Here is a 5,757-nt window from a genome sequence, read left to right as displayed (position 1 = left end):
TCTACTGAGAACAGCTTATCAATGGTGGCAAATCGGAGCAGCTTAATCTTTTGCTCTCCGCAGTTCAACACTCTCATGGGCACTCTTCCCTTCCATATTAATGAATAAAACTATGATGTAAATAGCATATAGATACCCCACAAATGCAGATAAAAGTAGGTTATGGGAAAAGGGGGAAGAGAGAAACAGGAAAATAGTGGAATAAAGTATAACTTCCAGGTGGGAGAGGAAATGGCAGCACAGCCAATGGAGGTGAAGCAAGGGGAGCCTGCAACTAAAGAGTTGAGAGCGTTATCACATGGTGACTGAGCCTGATTGTAACGGGAGCATAGAGGTGCCGATCCTGTCTTACCTGCGTTGGTGTAGAAGTGGGTGTCCTGTGGTGGAGTCAGCTATGTGCAGTGGTGGCCGTGGGTTCTTTTATGTGCGACCGTAGTAATAGCTGTGCCCACTTCCTGTATGGGAGTGGAATGCAGTGAGGCTAATGGAACGCACGCCTGCGCATTTGTGTTTAACGTCGCGCATGTGCAGAACGGAGAAAAGGCTGCGCTCACTTCCTAATGAAAGGGAGTGAGACGCAGCTGGGAAGGGAAGGGAAAAGATTAGGGTTTGGGGATGATGAAAGGGCTTTCTACGGGCAAGGATGGCAAAGGGTGGCAGTGACGGAAAGTCAGGCAGATGGTCCTGTCCTGTCCTGTCCGTCCGTCTTTTTGTATCATGAATTGGAAAGACTGCAAGGGGGGGGGGAGGTGCTTGTGCCCAAAAGGAGGAGTTATTCAGATTCATTGCAGTGGGCGGCGGCTGCAAAAAGTACCATTCTCCTTGTTTTTGCTCTGCAAAACAGCCTTTTCAAGGGTTTGGCTTGGGTGACAAAATGTCTTCTGTAGGCGTGGGTTTGTCTCCCTCTCCCTAAGATGTGTCCGGTATAGGCCAGGGTGCCACTCAAGGCCGTAACCAATTCGGGTTATAGCTTCTCAGCCTTTTGGCTAAGATCAAGTGTAGTTTCGGAGGACGCTACCTTGGTCGGTACTGGAAGGTGCCTGGGATTGCACGTCTGCCGGCCTTGAGGGAGTGTGTGCGCCTTCTGGTGACACATAGCCCTCTTGTGCCTGGACGGTTCCCAGGCAACGGGAGGCGATCACCTTTGTTATTTTGAAGTCCTACTGATAAACAGAAAAAAAAAAAATTAAATCTGTTCTTATCAGTTTAATATCTGATACGTCCCCTCTCTAGGGACCATATATTAAATGGATTTTTAGAACAAGGAGATGGAAAAAATCTTGCTCTGTCCACTCCACGCATTGACCTGGTATTGCAGTACCTCCAGGACCGGTGCACCCCTTCTTAACCGAGTTTCCAAAAGCAGAACTCAATTCACCTGATTCAAATGAGCCTCATTAGTGAATTGAAAGAAAGCAAAAACTTTATATGCACCTCAATTTGGCCAATTCACTTTTCACACTTTCACCCTTTTTTTTTATCTTTCACACCTTTTACTTGCTTTATTGATGCAAAAGCTGTGCCAAATAGCAAACTCATCTCCACTCAACTTGACCAACTCTGCTATGTCCCGTGCAGTATCTTATTCTCAGTCTTATCTAGATCATTTGCAATTGAATAGAATAGATCCCTTTTGGACACATTGGATTCAGCTGCTGCAGTGACTGCAGGTGTTAGAAGATGCAGACTTGGCATCAGGTGCTGTCTATCAGATTCCACTCCAATTAAAGCTTCCATTGTTTTTCGGTGTTTTCTTTGAGCAATGATGATGTCTTTAGTGATCTGTTGGCTCCCTCTCCTGGAGGAAGAGTTTGCTTGCTCTTGGACTTTCAAAAAGAGAGGTCATGATAGACATTTAGCTTCTGAGCCCAATTGGGGACAGTCATGGGTGATGAATGTTTTGCAACCTGCTGCGAAGCCTGATACCGCAATATAAGGAACGTCAAATACTAAGAATGGGCGGCCTATGAAAGAATTAGTACTTTCATTAAGCATACTTAAACGGCTAATTGGGAATAGACAAACTGTAAAAAGCCCTCTGAGAAAGCCCCTCTCTATCCTTTGTCAGTAAGCTTTTCTGTAGTCTGCCTGTTGATGTATTTTCCGTTTGAACAGTGCACAACATGAAGTGACGGAACACTGGCTTGTCACAATGTCCCCCGCTGACATCACAATAGCGCTGCTGCCTAGAAAGCCAGCTGCGCAGCAGAAGTTGCTCTTTGGGTGGGATGGTGGGCTAATGTATCTATTCCTGCTTGGTGAGAGTTTGACATGATCTAGAGCAACGAGTTCCAGCGGCTAGCGGTTGATTATTGGCTGTAATGGGGCTTTCTGGCTGGTGCTAGCCTTTCTTCTTAGCACACAGGAACCACAATCCCTACACCATGCTTCGATGGATTCTCTCATCCCAGCCCAGTAAAACTACATATTTCACACAGTTATAGGCAGCCCATGGGCATTCACCTGGATTAAAACCCATAACAGCTCATAGACCAAACAATCAATCTACCACTGGACCAAAGACAGGAAGCTAAATCCACTGCCTGCGGTAACTAACTTAATCCTATAGGCTACTCACACAACAAACCCAAGAGAAAGGAAAAAAACATGGCTTCGATTATCCATCCAATGAAAACGCATAACCATTGTGAGCCATTGGACAATGCAATTGCACACATGGTGACATGGTGCACGGCCCAATGAATCAAGTCTGTACTTCATATTCACGGTTTAAGCCCTTGGGTTTTAATGTGTCCAGAGTACATATCCAGAAAGATTCCCTTTTTTTGTGCTAAGCACAAGTCAACAATACATTGTAAGCAGATTCTATTACCAGTCCCACACCATTTTGTGACGCATAATCACACAGTGGCCCAATTAAGATTCCAAGTCATCGAACATGTCCCAGCCATACGCAGAGGAGGCAATAGAATTAGGAAGCTCAAAGAAAGGGAATCTTTCTGGATATATACTCTGGGCACGTTGGAACCCAAGGGCTTAAACCATGAATATGAAGAACCGACTTGATTCATTGGGCCGTGCACATTTTTTCTAACGCCCGGTTCTTTTTCGTGTTCACACTATATATGGTTCCACTATGTATGGAGTTCCATTCTTCCTTGTTTTTTATTTGTCATGTTTGTCATGTCTGATCAACTGGTTACATTATGTCTGATTACCTTGTCTAACAGTTTTTTCTCCCCTTTCTTTACCTTCCATGTTCCCATAGTCACGTGAAATATCCCTGTTGCACTTGATTACGGCTCACTATTCACTATAGGATGTCTTATATCTAACATCACACTCTCACCCATCAGCACTCTATAGGTTTGTATAAGGTATGCGCTTACACATCCGGTCCTCCATAGGTATTTCCACTTATGTAACACTATCCCTATGATCACTCATAACTCATACCCTTGTAGTCAATTACATCCTCCTCTCTCCCCCCCTCCCCTTCTCCCTTTCCATCTATAATTTTGCCATATATACTAGCAAACACTCAGTGTACCTAGTGGCATCCTATTCGTGGCTATTGGACCTTGCTATAGTCCCACTAGTGCCAAGACATTTGCAGAGCGCATCTGCCTGCGTTGCACACTCCAACTAATTATAAGTAAGCCATTATACTAGCAAACACTCAGTGTACCTAGTGGCATCCTATACGTGGCTATTGGACCTTGCTATAGTCCCACTAGTGCCAAGACATTTGCAGAGCGCATCTGCCTGCGTTGCACACTCCAACTAATTATAAGTAAGCCATTATACTAGCAAACACTCAGTGTACCTAGTGGCATCCTATACGTGGCTATTGGACCTTGCTATAGTCCCACTAGTGCCAAGACATTTGCAGAGCGCATCTGCCTGCGTTGCACACTCCAACTAATTATAAGTAAGCCATTATACTAGCAAACACTCAGTGTACCTAGTGGCATCCTATACGTGGCTATTGGACCTTGCTATAGTCCCACTAGTGCCAAGACATTTGCAGAGCGCATCTGCCTGCGTTGCACACTCCAACTAATTATAAGTAAGCCATTATACTAGCAAAAACTCAGTGTACCTAGTGGCATCCTATCTGTGGCTATTGGACTTTGCTATAGTCCCACTAGTGCAAAGACATTTGCAGAGCACGTCTGCCTGCATTGCACACTCCAACTTTTTTAAACTAAGCAATTTTACTAGCAAACACTCAGTGTACCTAGTGGCATCCTAAACGTGGCTATTGGACTTTGCTATAGTCCCACTAGTGCCAAGACATTTGCAGAGCGCATCTGCCTGCGTTGCACACTCCAACTAATTTTAACTTAGCCATTATACTAGCAAACACTCAGTGTACCTAGTGGCATCCTATACGTGGCTATTGGACTTTGCTATAGTCCCACTAGTGCCAAGACATTTGCAGAGCGCATCTGCCTGCGTTGCACACTCCAACTAATTATAAGTAAGCCATTATACTAGCAAACACTCAGTGTACCTAGTGGCATCCTATACGTGGCTATTGGACCTTGCTATAGTCCCACTAGTGCCAAGACATTTGCAGAGCGCATCTGCCTGCGTTGCACACTCCAACTAATTATAAGTAAGCCATTATACTAGCAAACACTCAGTGTACCTAGTGGCATCCTATACGTGGCTATTGGACTTTGCTATAGTCCCACTAGTGCCAAGACATTTGCAGAGCGCATCTGCCTGCGTTGCACACTCCAACTAATTATAAGTAAGCCATTATACTAGCAAACACTCAGTGTACCTAGTGGCATCCTATACGTGGCTATTGGACCGTGCTATAGTCCCACTAGTGCCAAGACATTTGCAGAGCGCATCTGCCTGCGTTGCACACTCCAACTAATTATAAGTAAGCCATTATACTAGCAAATACTCAGTGTACCTAGTGGCATCCTATCTGTGGCTATTGGACTTTGCTATAGTCCCACTAGTGCCAAGACATTTGCAGAGCGCATCTGCCTGCGTTGCACACTCCAACTAATTATAAGTAAGCCATTATACTAGCAAACACTCAGTGTACCTAGTGGCATCCTATACGTGGCTATTGGACTTTGCTATAGTCCCACTAGTGCCAAGACATTTGCAGAGCGCATCTGCCTGCGTTGCACACTCCAACTAATTATAAGTAAGCCATTATACTAGCAAACACTCAGTGTACCTAGTGGCATCCTATACGTGGCTATTGGACTTTGCTATAGTCCCACTAGTGCCAAGACATTTGCAGAGCGCATCTGCCTGCGTTGCACACTCCAACTAATTTTAACTTAGCCATTATACTAGCAAACACTCAGTGTACCTAGTGGCATCCTATACGTGGCTATTGGACTTTGCTATAGTCCCACTAGTGCCAAGACATTTGCAGAGCGCATCTGCCTGCGTTGCACACTCCAACTAATTATAAGTAAGCCATTATACTAGCAAACACTCAGTGTACCTAGTGGCATCCTATACGTGGCTATTGGACTTTGCTATAGTCCCACTAGTGCCAAGACATTTGCAGAGCGCATCTGCCTGCGTTGCACACTCCAACTAATTTTAACTTAGCCATTATACTAGCAAACACTCAGTGTACCTAGTGGCATCCTATACGTGGCTATTGGACTTTGCTATAGTCCCACTAGTGCCAAGACATTTGCAGAGCGCATCTGCCTGCGTTGCACACTCCAACTCATTATAACTAAGTTGCATTGTCAGGGATATTTATTCTTTATTATTCTGCTGTTAATAAAGCTAGACCACCACTGCAAT

General features: G+C 44.8%; 1 pseudogene; it reads left to right on the top strand.

Annotated features, from left to right (window-relative positions):
• Nucleotides 1–1,137: 1,137 nt before the first annotated feature.
• Nucleotides 1,138–1,343, top strand: LOC142277291 (U2 spliceosomal RNA; annotated as a pseudogene).
• Nucleotides 1,344–5,757: the final 4,414 nt, after the last annotated feature.

Source organism: Anomaloglossus baeobatrachus, unplaced genomic scaffold (genome assembly GCF_048569485.1).
Source record: "Anomaloglossus baeobatrachus isolate aAnoBae1 unplaced genomic scaffold, aAnoBae1.hap1 Scaffold_4081, whole genome shotgun sequence".
Lineage (NCBI taxonomy): Eukaryota > Metazoa > Chordata > Amphibia > Anura > Aromobatidae > Anomaloglossus > Anomaloglossus baeobatrachus.
Note: the sequence above shows the minus strand (reverse complement) of the source record. Positions and strands in the feature narration are given on the sequence as shown.